Raw genomic sequence first — 16,722 nt, 5'->3', positions numbered from 1 at the left:
ACAGGGGCAAAGGGGGACTGGCAAGAAAAAAAATCAAGATAAGGGGATGATAACGAAGCATGAGAAGACCGCCTCTCATATCTTTCCCCTGACATCAGTGGACTTAATGATTCATTTTGTCACTTCCCTGTTCAGAACATCCCCCTTCCCTGTTAAAAAAAAATCCCCCCGCCCCCTATCCGACCATGCCTGGAAAAACATCTGTGAAATGAAAATAAAAATATTTTTCAGAAAACTATACTGCAGCAGTAGTATTGTTTCGGGTCTCAACTTTCAAGTTGTCAAACGCCCTCTACTGCTGATTACCATACAGTTTCTCCAGGTCAAATTTTGATCGCCGTCTTCATCTCGTTTTCACGTCTTTTGCTGTGGATTCATTGGCAAGATTTGCTTTCTATCTGTCATCAGAGGTTTCCAGTTCATCAATTTCAGGTATGATTAATGTCTAATATCCTTGTTGTATTTTGTATTCACTGTTTTTTGGTAGATGATAAATATGTTTATCAACAGGCAGGTAGGTCGCCGCGCGCGGACAGCAGCTGCTGTCATCGCGAGCCCCGTCGCATTTCGCCGCTAAGGGCTAGGCCAGCGGGAGAGACGCGGGGCGGAGGCCTAGGGTCATGAACAGCAAGTAGTAGCCGTGGCAATGGCAGTAGATCTAGGTCCGAAGACTTTCCCTTATACTGTTTGTACTTTGTAGCTCGTCTTTTAAGAGATTTAAAATTATGTATTCACTAAACCAATGTCTACATCATTTCCTTATTATGGCATTTATAGACTCTCATTGCAGACTCACGATTTCTCAAATAAATAGTAGGATATTTAGACCTAGAAGAACTTTAGAAGTGTTGAATTTTGTTGTTGTTGTTGTACTGTTGTACTGTCACAGCACAGGCACAGGCCACAGGCAAAAGCCAAAGGCCAAACATGCTAAAGGACTCCCCAAGGTGCAAGTCTAGTAGAACTTAAGCCTTTTGCACTAGGCCTACGCCATGTAGATAATAATAATGGTGCCTTCTTATATAGTGCACATGTCCGTCATGTTGTGATGCTCCTGGCGCTGCCCCGATTATTACCCTGGCTTTAGCAAGGCGGCTACTGCGGCACTCTAGCATTTCAAGGAATTAATTCCTGCCAGGTACCCATATACGTCACCTGGGTTGAGTGTGGCAAATGTAGATCAATGTCTTGCCAAAGGACATTAGTGCCGCAGCAGGACTCGAATCGCGGACCTTGTGATCAACAGTCCGGCGACGTATCCACTCGACCACGACACCTCGATGCCGAAACTAGAATGTTTCAGCTACACTACGGGTCAGGTCTCTATCTCAAATTGAGCTGCTATCACACCCTCTGCAGAGATAATGATTGATGCCTTTTGGGTGAAGGAAAAAAGCGAAATGCCTAAACTATATCAAGGAATCATATTGCTAAATTCTTGTAATGATGTGGAACTTGGAAGCTAGTTTGAGTGTAACCATTCCATATGACATCAAACTTTTATGATCAAATCATCAAAGGATCACATATTTTGACAATAAAAATCTATCCAGCTCTGAACAGCAAGAAAAGAAAGAAAAGAGAAAAAGAAGAGTATTGACAAAAATGAAAAAAGATGGAAGTAAAGGAAGAAGCAAGAGATATGAAACAAAGAATGCAAGAGAATAATATGAAACCATAAGAGTGTGAAAAATTGAAAAGGAAATTGAGGAGCGAATGGAGGTAAAAGGATGAATCAGAAGAGGAATCCATCTAAGACTGAGAGAGAGCATTAGTTTGATAAAGCTCAAAATGGAAACAAAATAATAGAAAAAGAGGGAAAGCAGGATACTGTATAACAATACAAATTATGGAGAAAAAGGGAAGGGAAAATTGAATTGCATGAAAGAAAAGCATGGAGATTGAGAATTAAGTGGAAGTAAAAGAAGAAGCATTGTCAGCATGAGAAGATTACAAGAGATGTACATGTAAACAGGAAGAAGGTGAGAAGGTAATGAAGAAGAAAATAAATAAATAAGAAAACCAAAAAGCAGATGATGGTGATGATACAAATTTCAAAAGGTTCGAAGATTAAAGTTTTTGATTTTGACCCCTCCCTCCTCCAATCCTCCTTCTAATCAACTGGCAAATTGTGCTCCACAGAAATTCCATCTTGAAAATAATTGTGTCATTTTTGATAGACAGGTTTAAAGTATCAAATCATAACAGGTTTACAAACATGTTTGCATTTAGCAATTTAAGTCCTACAGTAGCATGAATCCATCAATTTTGTTACAAGTGTCATAAGCTTTGAGATTCTTATGCTGCTTGTATGAATTTTACTGCTGAAATTTAATGAAGTTGTATTCAGAGATTGTGTATGCTATAGTATGTGTATTAACATGTAACATGTTTACCAGTGTGTGGATCTATGTTTTTATGTTGGTGTTGACCGTTAATCAAGCTGGTGTTGATTCAAATGCATCTTGTTAGCATCAATATCATACTCTGGATTTAAATTGTTTAAACATTGAGATTGGAGAATGAACTGGAGGTAAAACTAAAAATGAGTTGAACTATTTTGTTGAACTACATGTAGATGTGTTTAGAAGCTGTAGTGTGTGTGTGTGATATATTGGAAAGCCCCATAGATGTACTTTCCTATTTATATTTTCATTTCTTGTAAGAGAAAATAATGTCATTTGATTACAAAAATTGTATCAATTATCAGAGTAAGTATTCTTGAGAAAAGAATTATAATTTTGATAATGAATTTAGTGATCATCTAAGACTATTCTTCAATACAAATGTTATTAACAACTCTGGAAGAATGTTGTCTTAGATGTACATGTACTATTCCATGTATCACAGACAACAAATTTGATACAATTCATGGATTTAGATTTAAAACCATTTTGTGCCTTGACCAGACTGACCTTATGGCTCATTCTTTTTGTCCTGCAAATGTAGAAATGAGGTCTGTTTGCACCTGACATTAATTACTTTATGTTGATGATGATAATAATAATATTGATTATTGAGAACCGCTTCAAACAAGAAGTACCACAGCGCTTACAAAATAACAGATTGTGAAGAGAAACGTAAAACTCATAAAATTGGTGAATCATATTACTGAGCAACTGTAAAACGTTTTTCAGTAGATGAGAGTCTGGACAGTACTTTATATTTGTCAGTTGTTGAGTAAAGGTTACGAACTGGTTATGTTAATGATAATTTTAGTAACTAGTGATGTCAGAACAGCTGTGTAATTATTCTCTGCAATTAATCTATACAAATTAAAGACGATTGCATGCATGCAGAATAAAAAACAACTCAGCTCAACAGGCCATGCTGTAGTCATTACTTTTGCTTGAATTTTTTTCATCTAATTTTGTTGTTGTTAGATGCATCTTTTTAAAAAAAATATTTAAAAAATTGTGGACTCTTACAGTGTCATATATTATCATACATTGTCTAATACATTGACATGTTACAAGATTATCACTTAGCTAAAATCCTTATCAATGGTCAACATATAATTATAGTATACAAAAAAGTACTTAATTCCCAAAATACATCTGTGTCAAGCTACATTCTAAATTGATTCCTCTCATGTCCAGTAAACAATACATAATATATTGTAGTTGTACTGAATTGTAGCAGTGTAATGTTTGGAGGATGTTCATGAAACCTACTTCTTGATAGCCAGCTGTATCAGTTAATGTTCAAATAATATCAGTTACATGTTAGCTAACTACAGATGTGTAAGATATAGATTAGCAATAAAATCATCATAACATTTTAGTGAGGTAACAGACAGGACATAAATATATATTTGACCTTTAACAGATCCTATGCAATGTGATTACAAGTACATGTAGGCCTTGTGTTTATTCTTCTTTAAATGTGTGTTCACGTTTCAGATTGCTAACATGTATGACAATATTTTCATCCAATTTTAGGTATCAAAATGCTAAGAATAAAATACCTGATTAAACTTTTCTCTTAATTTTTTTGTTTGTAGTTCATGATGACTCTATCCTACAGAAGTAGAAGGGATTACCTCAAATGTACAAAATAAACATTGAAATATGCATGATCTATTCTTACTATTGAATTTCAACATCATCTTTGCGTACGAATGTTCCTAATTATAGTTTATACAACTTTACCAATCCATGTACACGTAGCTTCCTATTTTTGTACAGGAGGCCTACAGTGTATATCTTTTTCAATACTGTTAAGAAATGACAATCATTTGATCAAAAGAGGATCATCAAGTACAAAGCTATTTATCATAAATCACATTTCAGTTGGATACAAGACATTGCTTTCTACTTCAGTTACTCTGCTCCTGTTACATGTTGATTGGGAATTGGGTCTATAGATGGACTCCCCCCAAAGGGCCTTTCTCTTCCTCACAATCTAGACACAGTAGGAATGATGTTGTTTCCATGGTAACTCATCTCCTACCCAATGTGTCATGCTGTTGTCTGGCAGAATTTTCAAGGATGCATTGCCCATTGTGTGTAGTCTGCAGAAACAGACTCTATTTTGACTTTTGAAACAAAATTCTATGATGCCTTGAGCCCAGTCTGATTTATCTGTCACTGGTTGTGTCAGGAGAGGCTATAGTACATGTCCTATGGAGTGTAGGCGACCTTGCAGTCTATATAGTCTTACATTTCAGACACTGTTACGCTTTTCGACTAACAAGGGTTTGTGCCTGCAAACTATAGTGTATGTCAGAGAAAGAAATGTGGAGGAGGGGGGGTTAAAGGTAAAAAGACTAAATTAAGAAATGATGCCACATAGTAATTTGAGATACATGTAATGTAGTTATGAGGTTTGATATGAATAGTAATGAATAGGATAGCAGCAAATGGAAAGGGATTAGTTTACTCTCTCAAATTTGATTAGCAATATAGTAGGCACTTCTTTTGAAAAAAAGATCAACTGTCAGTGACAATCTTACTCAATATATTGTGGATTTATCCCCAATATATTACCCTTCCACAGATTTTTTGTAAAATTAAGATACAATGTGAAGGATGGATATTTGTTTAGTGAATATTTATATTTAGTATCCAAAATCGATAGAAACCAAATAAAAATGGAAACATAAATGACAGGATTTGGCAGACAGATACATTTTCCTATGTGTCCCCCCCCCCCTCCCCTCCCTATATTTTCCGTCATATAAACATTTTTATACGATAAATCCACTTAAAATGTCAAAAAGGTTTTGTATAAATCTTGTAAATTTTGTAAGAATGTTATTTTTTCTTTCGAATTAGCCATATGCTAAGTTGCAAATGAAAGTGTTTTGACAGGATGGATGGATGGTTGCAATGAACTCTCGTAGTCGTAGACAGGCTGATTAGAAAGATAACACCTTCTTGTTGAGATCTGTCAATCCTCTGAAGTTACTTCACATCCCAAGTGTATAAACATTTTCACAGAGTCAATAATAAATGCTTTTTATGGTCTGAGGAACCCTTCATATTTGTGACGTCAGTGTCACTTAGGCGTGTCAGAGCTGGGGTGTTTGAGTCACACTTCTGTTGGATAGAGAAGATTGTCGTCTAATTTGTTCTTTTCTGCAGCTTTATTCGGTTTGGTAATTCTAAGAAGCAGCAGCACTTAACACATAGATTAGTTTTCTTTAAGAAATACGCCAGAATGTTTAAGGTAGCATGTCTCTGTGATGTGTAGGAATATGAATACCACCCAAAAGTGCCTGGCTCTGATTCAAAATTCATATGTAATAAAATGACAGAGCAAGGAATGTGACATTGAACATCATATTTTACATACATGTAAACTATTTTTATGTTTAATACCCAAGTGACTTTATACTGCATTAGAGCTATCAAATTTAAAGGCCTGGTTCCCTTCTCTTTGTTTGATTGAATATAATTGCTCTCTATAATTTCTGCTCTTTTCTTATTATATTGCAATGCGCAGTTAAATATGTTTGAATTCATTAAGATTTTAATTTATTACCAAAATTGTTAACATAGGACATGGTTGGCAACTTGGCATTAAACCAGTTTTAAAATTGTGCTTTACATGTTCCTTAAAACATCCCCCACTTGGCTCCCTATCGTGAACCTCTGACGTGTTGGAAACATTCATTTGATGGCATTGCTGCATGATGTATACATGCTATGCTATAATAATAGTCACACTTGTATACCGTTTAATACTACGTTTCATAGTGCTTAACATTGTAATTATTATTACCCCAGGCATTAGATTCAGTTGCTAATCTCCACATGATAGTGCAAACATTCTGCTCCCTGTGGTTACAATGCTTCAAACCATTTTAATCAAGTGATTGATTTGATGATTTCAGATCAAACATAGCTGCTTTTATGGAAACTTGCTCCAATTGTAGACATTTCTGTACATGATTTGTTACAAATTAAAGTAAGAAATGTAACTTTTGACAAAGAGTATAATAACTCTATATAACTTGTCAATATTTCTGTTTCAAAGTTGCTTCCATGAAGAAGAAAAAATATATGAGTAAGGAGAAAAATTTTAGAGGAGTATTTTTTACGGAGAAAGTATTGAAAACAGTCGCATTCAAGTTAATTTTTTAATTTTTTCTCTCCATTTTACCCCCCCCCCCAAAAAAAAAAATAAATAAAAAATTCTAGTACAAATTGTAAGTACACTGTACATGTTCTTGGAGCCAGCCAGGGGCTATTTCATTTGTTCTTGAACGAGGGAGTGGCACATTTCCCTGATCACTGTGAGTGCACTGAGCATTGCTTTCAAGAGTGAAATGTAGTCCAAGAAAGAAATACATTAGATGTCCTAAGGAACATGTATTTGTAGCAATAAGAGATGCATGACCGACACTTTAAACAGAGCTGTCTCATCAGTATTCATGCTGTGTTATGTCTGCTCGTGTTTGGAATCGAAACATCACACTGCTTGTGAAGCTTCATGTTCTATCCATGAGGTAAATTGATTTCAAAATTCCAATAAATTGATGTGCCTGGAGGGTCCATCCCCTTGCATCATTGATTTCTTTGTTATTATTCTCTTTCATTAGCCCTTCTTCTTCTTCTGCTTCTTCTTCTTCTTCTTCTTCTTCTGCTTCTGCTTCTTCTTCTGCTTCTTCTGCTTCTTCTTCTTCTGCTTCTTCTTCTGCTTCTTCTTCTGCTTCTTCTTCTTCTTCTTCTTCTTCTTCTTCTTCTTCTTCTTCTTCTTCTTCTTCTTCTTCTTCTTCTTCTTCTTCTTCTTCTTCTTCTTCTTCTTCTTCTTCTTCTTCTTCTTCTTCTTCTTCTTCTTCTTCTTCTTCTTCTTCTTCTTCTTCTTCTTCTTCTTCTTCTTCTTCTTCTTCTTCTTCTTCTTCTTCTTCTTCTTCTTCTTCTTCTTCTTCTTCTTCTTCTTCTTCTTCTTCTTCTTCTTCTTCTTCTTCTTCTTCTTCTTCTTCTCCTCCTCCTCCTCCTTCTCCTTCTTCTTCCCCTTCTCTTCCTCCTCTTCCTCTTCTTCCTCTGACATGTAGTCTTCCATTTCCCCCTTTCTATTTGCCTCTCTCTCTCTCTCTCTCTCTCCCCCCCCTCTTTACTATCTTCTCCTCCCTCTCCCTCTCTCTTGTAATATCTCTTGATCTCCAATATTTCATTTGCTCGAGGTACTAAGGATGGATAAGCTGGTTTACAAACTTTGTCATATTGATTTGGATTCTGCTGATTTACATCTTCATGAAATTGAATTTTGTTTTTTGCTTTTCTTCTGTAATGTACATTTACATATACATACTACATGAACAGGACTGCAAAATCATAGTGAAACGTCATTGATAATGGAACGATTGATGTTACTACACTGTGTATCAAGTTTGTGACTTGTCTCATTCCATATACATTTATGTCAACATTCCAATTTTAATCTGCTTTAAAATAGGTCTACAAATGGCTTAAATATTGATTTCATTTGCCTGCCTGTATTATGCATTTATTTTAATAAAGTTTCATAGTACCAGCAATAATTTGACCCAAACTGCTGTATGTTCTATCTTTTTCAATCAACTTTTGTCAGTAAAATGCCTCTCATTTCCACAGCAAAAAGATTGTCAGTTTAAATTTTGGAGTTTGCAAAATGGTTGATACCTCATGATGCGCCTCATGCTCTTAGTTGGTGTGTAATATGTGAGGCTAATTACATAGATAAGTGAGATGCAATCATGCAATATAAACAACATACATTGTGGGATCTTGTGCAACTTACATGTAGCTAGACATTTTGTTATCTCTTGACCAGTACATTCTGTAGGCCGATGTATGTGTAATTACATCTACCGGTACATGTACGTACATGTATATAGTTTAATTCATGAGCCTTTCTTGCTAATAGTGATTTTACGGTTCACTTCCGCCCCGTGTCAAATGCATGTACACGTACTTGTAAATGTATTTTATGCATATTTCCTATTTGTTGAATTAAAACAATGATTTCAAATAACCTCTATGAAATCTCACCTTTTATGTAATGACTTAGAAGAAGAAACCACTCCCATATTATGGTGCTGCCTGTGAGCAACACCTGGATTCCATCTCATGGTCAATGTCATTGTCTGTTATTTTCTTGTGATTGCAGCAGTCGTACAGACGTCAAGGTTCAGATAACACTAGATTACACCTGTACTGTACTGTTGACCTTCTTTTGGGTTCATTCACACTGTATTAAATCCATAAAAGAAACGTGTTTGAAATACATTGTACATACATTGTACATGTATGTACATGCAATTATCAAAAATCAAAGAAGCGTACACAAGGTATAATGTGAACAGGTCTCAGGTCTGAACAAAATACCAGGTATGTCTTTTTATACAGTAATCCTTTTTAACAAAGAAACAAAGTCTTGTCATGTTTGTTTCAATCCCCCTTTATGCTAAGCACCAGTTACTCATGTTTTGTTCGATGCAATATTCATTTGGCCTTGTCAACCAAGATTCTTGTACTTGTAGAGTTTTGGTAAAGAACAATGCACAAACGTCCATTTTGAATAATAGTATATTTCACTCTACAGCGAACATGGTAGGAAAAGGGTTAACTTATTGTGAAGCGCCAGGAGTGTCAATTTCAACTGATATAAGGGCTATACTAGAACCCACTATCATTTATTATTATTATTAAATTTATTATTATTACCCATTATTGTTATTATTGTTATTATTATTGCGTGTAGTGTAGCTACATTATGTTTTCCCTTTTCTAAACGGAGGTGTTGTTTTCTCTCTCTCTCTTTTTCTCTTGCTTTAACTATCTCTCTTCTCTCTCTTTAACTATCTCTCTTCTCTCATCAGTTGAATTATAGAGGAACCCCAGCTAACAAATTGAATTATCAAGACATCAAATACTACTCTCATCCAGTCATACATTTTACATTGTAGTTGATCAGGCTTTGAGGTGAAACAGTATACACATTGACTGCATTCATACAGCAAACAAAAATTGTCTGTTTTTACTCACATTCTTGAGTTTTGTCGGAAATACACACAACCTTGGGTTGAGGGTGCCGTACAATGGACATGTTATGTCTGTTTAGTCTGCAGTCCTCATGATACTGGCGATGAGGTTGTCATAACTAAGCCTCAGGATAGACTAGTCACTCGTCAGAGCATAGTAATGCAAGTACCATTTCTGTGGTAACACAACAGGGCTCACTCTCTGTCATTCTCTGAAGTGTGTTTTTATTTTGAATGCCAGCCAAAACCCTACCAGTTTTTACAGTGTGAATGCTCTCACTGAAAACACCCATGAACTATTCCATTTTGGGGGCTTGTGACTCTCCTTGCTTCCATGCTAACGCATGCAGAGCAGTGACAAACAAGTGACGCATGTGCACAACTCACAAAAAACAAAACAAAGTGGTTTTCCCAAATAATAGTAATAAGAATACTCAGTTTTTATATAGCGCTTATTACAATCACCAAGCGCTTAAAAACTTGGAGATTATTACCCCGGCTTCAGTTGTGCTGCCATTACGGCGCTCTAGCATTTCAAAGAATTCCTGCCAGGTACCCATTTACATCACCTGGGTTGAGTGTGGCAAATGTAGATCAATATCTTGCCAAAGGACATTAGTGCTGCGGTGGGTCTCGAACCGTGGACCTTGTGATCAACAGACCGGCAACTTAACCATTCGACCACGGCACCTCTAATTGTAGTTTTAAAAAAAATTCAAATTAAATTTTCTGTAATGTAAATGGGCCTTTAGAAGTACAATCAGCGTTTTTCAAATGATGTGATGAAATTTCATTCATAAGACTCCCCACCATGCACAAGATTGAAGTGAATGAGTAATGATGTCCAAATTCAGTTGACATTTTGGGCTGGTCGTGCGTTTCAGTCACATAGTTATGGTTCTATCTGATAGCATAAACCAATACCACTGCCTCAATATTGATTGTATTGGAGGTAATTGAAAAGGGGCTTGAAATTTGATGAAAGGGCCATGGAGAGAATGGAAGGAGTAAACTAATATATTTTAGAAAGATCATTGAACCACAACAATTTTTGGCATACTCTTGCTGGTTAAAGTTAGATACAATACGAAAAAAATACCTTCCAATTCTCAACATTCAATATATTGCTTTTGCTTTTAGTTCCGTGATACACATGATCTACTGTAGATTGTAAGCTATCCAGCAAAGACATTGACACTCGACTTTTTAACCTCTGCATGCATAAAAGATTCAAATTTGTACTATAAAAAAAAATGCATGTCTCATTAATAGATGTTTGAAAACAATCTGAATTTGATCAAGATATATGGTAGAATTTAATCCTCTTTTAGAATCTCTGTAGTCTGTACATGTATATTGTATATACCATTTTGGGGGGTAAACTTACTAGTATTTGTAGTGAATTAGGGCTGCAAATCCAAACTGGAAATATGTTTATATTTTGGTAAGGACTTAAGTTATATCAAGGCTCTGAAAATTTGAATATTATCATTCGTTAGTTGGAAGGATTTTGTTATTATATTCTTTTGCTTGCACTAGTTACGGAAATGGATAAAGCTGACCTAAATATATATGTTACAAACTATAATAGCAATTTAGGAAGGATGAAGAAGTTAATATTCCAATGCATACTGATGAGGAATAAGTACGGAAAGCTCCAAAACTCTCATAAATATTCCATGGGTAATGATGAGTTATTCTTTATGATCATCAAATGTGCTTGTACATTTACAAATCCATAGTTTCTTGGATAATATAAGCTTTCTACAAATCCATCAACGTGTGTAATTCCTTGATAATAAGAAATTTGATGAACAGAAAACATTGGACGGAACTCTTCCTAAAAAAATGGAAATGTAAAAATCTCTAGTTATGTATTTCTTTACTGTCTCTATTCTTGAAAATCTAGCATCACAACTTTTGTTTAAATTTTAATCTCTAAATCTGAAATTCTATGGTATCAGAAGTAGAGGGTATTTTTTTTTAAATCTCCATAAATTGAGCAAATGTTACAAATCAGAAAGTTTGTTTGAAGTTATTATCTATGGTATCACTTATCAGATTAAAAGAAACAAACTTCCCACCTGAAAATCTATCATAATACAGTATCATAAATCCACTCTTTTAAAATATCCTTTTCAATAAGCTGTATTTCATCACAAATCAGGATTTTTCTTTGAATGGAACAGAAATATGAATTGAATATCACTTTTCAAGGCTTCAAACATACCCTGGAAGCCGTCCCACACAATAAAGTAGGTGCACACAGCCAGGCACGATACCGGGATGGTAGTAAAAAAAAAACGTCATTGGGGACCATCGCAATGCATCATCATTAGGCTTCGTCGTTAGGCATTTATTTGCTTGATGAGCATTTTCATCTGTGATAATAATCCCTGGCTTATCATCACACCTTGGGATAATCTCTAGGGTAGACTCATCGATAATTGCTCCCTCTTTCTCTCTCTCTCTCTCTCTCTCTCTCTCTCTCTCTCTCTATCTCTCTCTTCCCTTCCTCCATCTCTGCCTGTCTTTCTTCCATCCATTTCTCTTTGCTCTCATCTCACTTCTCCAGTTTAGATCCATTCACACAAAGCACAATTAGTGAGATTGAAAAGTTCACTTTTGATTTGTATCTTGCTGTCTTTTGCTGGTGAGCCACAAGAAATTTCACTAAATACTGAAATACGTGATATACACTCTTCCTTCTGACACATGTTTCATCATATGACACCCCATTCTCTTTAAGCTCAGTGTGAGTTCCTTGAACATCATTTCATTCTACAATTTTATTTCTTGTGTGAATGCACCCCAACCTTCATCATTCCATGAATGACCATCAATTTATAATGAAGATTCTCCATGGCTTTCAAATCCATTTTCCAGCTGCTACATCAGAATTTCAGGGGTCTTGGAGTCGGCATCCACTTAAACTTGGTAATTTTACTCTTGGGTCCTTTCCTATTTAAATGGTGATGGTCAGAAAATCTTCAAAGCATGGTTTGCATGTAACTTAATTTTAGGGGCTCTGACGCAAAAGTGTTATGAATGGCAAGATAGCAAAGAAAAATAGAAACTGACTAAAAAATGAAATTTGTGGATAGTTTTAGTTTCAATTTAGCATTTCGTTATATCTTAGTCACTCTACCATCTGACTCTAATCCTGCTATTTGGGGTATTGTATTGTATTTATGTATTTATATATATATATATATTTTTTTTTTTTTTGGGGGGGGGGGGGATCTTTTTGTTGCTCTGGCATTGGCCTTATCCATGTGACTATGGTATAAAAGCACTTGTGTGTACAAAATTAGAGAAACAAAAGAAGAGTATTTTTGCAAACTATTTGGTGATCATTTTCCTTTAAACGACATGTTCTTTTTGTTCTATTTATGGAGATAGTACATGCATCCATAAAGAAGTATCAATTAAATGCTAGTGTTTTTTTTAAAGTCTGATTGGTTAAACCAACTGGTGTCTCAGTAATATACTTAAGTAATCATGTAGGTGTGAGGTCTGAAACACAAGGCTAGCCTCATAATAAACACTATATGGCTTAATTCAGGAGCCTTTGTTGCTAATAGTAATTTTACGGTTCACTTCCGCCCGGTGTCAAAATATTAGCTGCCAGACTGAATAGTCAAATCTATCAGAGCCCCTTTGCCCTTTCTTTAGAGCGTGACATTGGATGAGAGGGAATATTTTGTTGACGTGTATGCAATGCATATTGATATTGACGATGGTCAATTGCATATTTGTGAGGTAGAAGAATTCAATTACCCGGTGAGGAATGCTGAATTAAAATGCACTGATGGGGTATTTTATTCAGAGATGTGTTCCTACTTCCTTCCATAGAGCATGCAGAGTATAATGTAAGTGTTTATGATCAGTATTGGTTTATATTTTTAATAAATTTCAGTTTCTGCTTATTGAATTTGAAAAAAAGGAAATATTAGGAATGTAGAATGTTATCCGTAGTAGATGTGAAATTATTCTATAAAACATCAAAAATAATAATAAAAAGAAACAATTTTGTGTATTTTTCAAGATAGACAATACTGCACTGTACACTTTAGTTTTGCTTGATTGTGTCATACTTCTGTTGTACACTCTAAGGTTATCTTAGGAAATTATAAGGAAGCAAATAATTTGCAGATCAATAACAGTTTGCATTTTTAATTGTGAAGCAAACCAGACGTGGCCAGTTGTTGAAAATGATATGTAGGCATCAGCCCTGGATGTTATGAATATTGTTTTTATGCCTCCGCCACCGAAGGTGATAGTGTGTATCACTATAGGAAAACAATCTGATTACATTTTGGAGCACGTAGGTCAAAGGTCAAGGGTCATAGAGGTCAACTTATGAAATTCCATACATTGAGATTGTTATCATGATATCTCAAGAACCACTGGAGATGTAAAAACTTCAAACTTAAGGATAGTATGTATCACCATAGGAAGACGATCTGATTAGATTTTGGAGCACGTAGGTCAAAGGTCAAGGGTCACAGAGGTCAACTTATGAAATTCCATACATTGAGATTGTTATCATAATATCTCAAGAACCACTGGAGATTTAAACTTCAAACTTAATGATAGTGTGTATCACCACAGGAAGACAATCTGATTAGATTTTGGAGCACGTAGGTCAAAGGTCAAGGGTCACAGAGGTCAACTTATGAAATTCCATACATTGAGATCGTTATTGCGATATCTCAAGAACCACTGGAGAATTTTCACTTTAAACTTAATGATAGTATGTATCACCATATCATAATATCTCAAGAACCACTGGAGATTTAAACTTCAAACTTAATGATAGTGTGTATCACCATAGGAAGACAATCTGATTAGATTTTGGAGCACGTAGGTCAAAGGTCAAGGGTCACAGAGGTCAACTTATGAAATTCCATACATTGAGATTGTTATCATGATATCTCAAGAACCACTGGAGATTTAAACTCCAAACTTGTTTAAATTGCTCTATGGCGGAGGCATCATTTTCGACTGCGCGCAGTCAAAATTTCATCTAGTTTTTTATGTTGTTTATATTTTCATGCATTGATTTTCCGGTCTATACATCTCATAATCTTCTTGCTGTGTACCATTTGTACGTATGGTATAATTACTCGATAAATATGAAAATAGAAAAACTAGCATCTTTCCTACATTATCTGTGCATGTTGGCTCGGTATTGACTCCATACAAATTGATCTCAAAATCGAATGTTGAAAACGGAGAGAAAATTGTTGGCTTTTTCTTTATAGATAGGTGTAAAAGGGCAAATTATTTCCCAATTACAAATTGTATTCTCGTATTCTCCGTTTGATCCCTCTGCAAGCACTTCCCACACAGAGAAGAAAAGTAAGTGTGGATGAGTGTGTATTATGTGCAACTGTTACACGTACACGTAGGAAGCCGTTCAAATTGACATTATGAATAAAGTGTTGGGTTGCATTTCAAGAGTATTGAGAGGGCGGATGTTGACTCACTCTCTCTCTCTTTCTCTCTCTCTCACTCTCACTCTGTCCCTTGGCTTTCTCCTTTATCTCCCTGCTCTCCCTCGCTGTCTCTCCTTCTCTTTCCTCACCCTCTGTCTCTCACTCTCTCTCTCTCTCTTCCTTTTCTCTAACTCCTGCTAGGTCTCTTTCTCCCTATTTTTCCTCTCTTCTCCCAACTTTTCTCTCTCTCTTTCTCCCTCTTTCCCTCTCTCCCTCTCCCTCCCCCTCTCTCCATCTATGCAAATTTGGTTCATACATGTATATTCCAGCAATAATTGAAGCACTACCTATAGAAAAATTGCAGCGAAAGGTGTTGAGAGGGAGGAAGCTAGGCACCGGGGGGAAGGACAAAGCAGTGCGGATGCTAAATTCATGGTAATGCGGACTTGACACCTGCGGATCGTATGATGGCTGTCCAGTGCTTAAACCTGTAACCGAATCTTATACTCGTAGAAAAAAAACCACGCTGCCCTCGTGTTGCGTTGAATGCCTCACTCTATCTCGGGGAGGCCCGGAGCGGTATTGCGTCTAATGTACATTACATGTGTTGCCGTGACGATTTTATTACATCAGGGTTCCTAACTTGGATTGTTCCTTCCTGCAATTTACATATGATTTGCATTTTACTCAGTTCTGTCGGCGTTAGGACACTGTAGGGCTGACTGGCAATACTTCTCTGCACAAAAATAGGAATTACATGATATGGGGACCTACAGGTACTCTATATTACAAGTTGTTTATTGTCAAATCTTCAAGCCACATATATTTAGGCATTGCAGTCATGCTGTAGAAGATGAATTTATTTATGATAAATAGGTTTATAACTGAATGATGTTAGTGTGCACATGTACATGTCATGCATTTGTGCTTTCTTTTCAAATGTATGAAAAACTTTGAAATGTATTTAAAGGGAGCTTTTTCTTATGTTCTTATATTTTGAATTTATATATTTGTTCAAGCTTTAGGTCTTCCAGATTATACTTATAATCCCTATAATCTAAAACACTTATATATTTGATATGAAGAAAAGCAATTTGATTACATGTACAGTATATTAATTTCATGTCTATAGCTGTGTAAAAGCAGTCTGCCAGCAGTCCACTAATCTTTGCTCAGCATAAAACCCTTGATTTCCTTCCCAAATAGACTATTGACTCTGTCTCTTGCATGTTATCATTGCTATGCATCTTTTACTCTCACATCTGTTTACTTTGAGGTCCTCCTACTTTCTCTTTTCCTCGCACCACTCTCTTACTCTCACCCAGTTTCACTAAACACACACGCACGTGAGTAGCACACTTGTCCATTCCAGGCATTTTCCATTTAAGCAAACCCTAGACGTGTCGTAGCATTCTCCCAATTCTCTCCCTACCTGCGAATGCTGCCTGGTTTGAGAAACATTCTGGTGCATGAGACAGAAATTGCCCTAGGTGACTTTTTACTATAAACATTATTCCTCTTCTTCGTCCTGTGGGATATTGATGAATTTGATGGTTTATTTTCAAATTTGCAGGTTGCACCTGTAAGAAGCCCTTCCAGGCTTGCTGCTTTTTCCGAGCAGCGTCGTCTCCATTATAGATCGTGGATCGAGACGCAAGCCTGCCTCGTTTTATGCCTCAACTGACGAGATAGTCGATTCCTTGTCTCCCTCAGTGAGTGAGCTGTTTCTTTCACGGGGATTGATGTGTGCAGTTGAGTGAGGAGAGTGTCCTGAGTCAACAAGCCAAAGAGTAAGTATTGCTTTTGCTTTGG

At 36.0% G+C, this 16,722-nt stretch overlaps 1 protein-coding gene across 2 annotated transcripts in view; it reads left to right on the top strand.

Annotated features, from left to right (window-relative positions):
* Positions 1-293: 293 nt before the first annotated feature.
* LOC589456 (zeta-sarcoglycan) overlaps positions 294-16,722 on the top strand; it is a 38,089-nt gene continuing 21,660 nt past the window's right edge. Inside the window, exons 1-2 of one of the 2 annotated variants that reach the window (XM_011666747.2) lie at positions 294-432; positions 16,484-16,700. The gene's annotated coding sequence lies outside the window, so the exon portion shown is untranslated. Of the gene's footprint in view, positions 433-16,483; positions 16,705-16,722 lie in introns of both variants that reach the window. The other variant, XM_030980678.1, reaches the window with a different exon arrangement.

The sequence above is a fragment of the Strongylocentrotus purpuratus genome, unplaced genomic scaffold, assembly GCF_000002235.5.
Source record: "Strongylocentrotus purpuratus isolate Spur 01 unplaced genomic scaffold, Spur_5.0 spur5_scaffold_11, whole genome shotgun sequence".
NCBI lineage: Eukaryota > Metazoa > Echinodermata > Echinoidea > Camarodonta > Strongylocentrotidae > Strongylocentrotus > Strongylocentrotus purpuratus.
The sequence above is the reverse complement of the archived record's forward strand: the minus strand, read 5'-3'. Positions and strand labels throughout refer to the sequence as shown.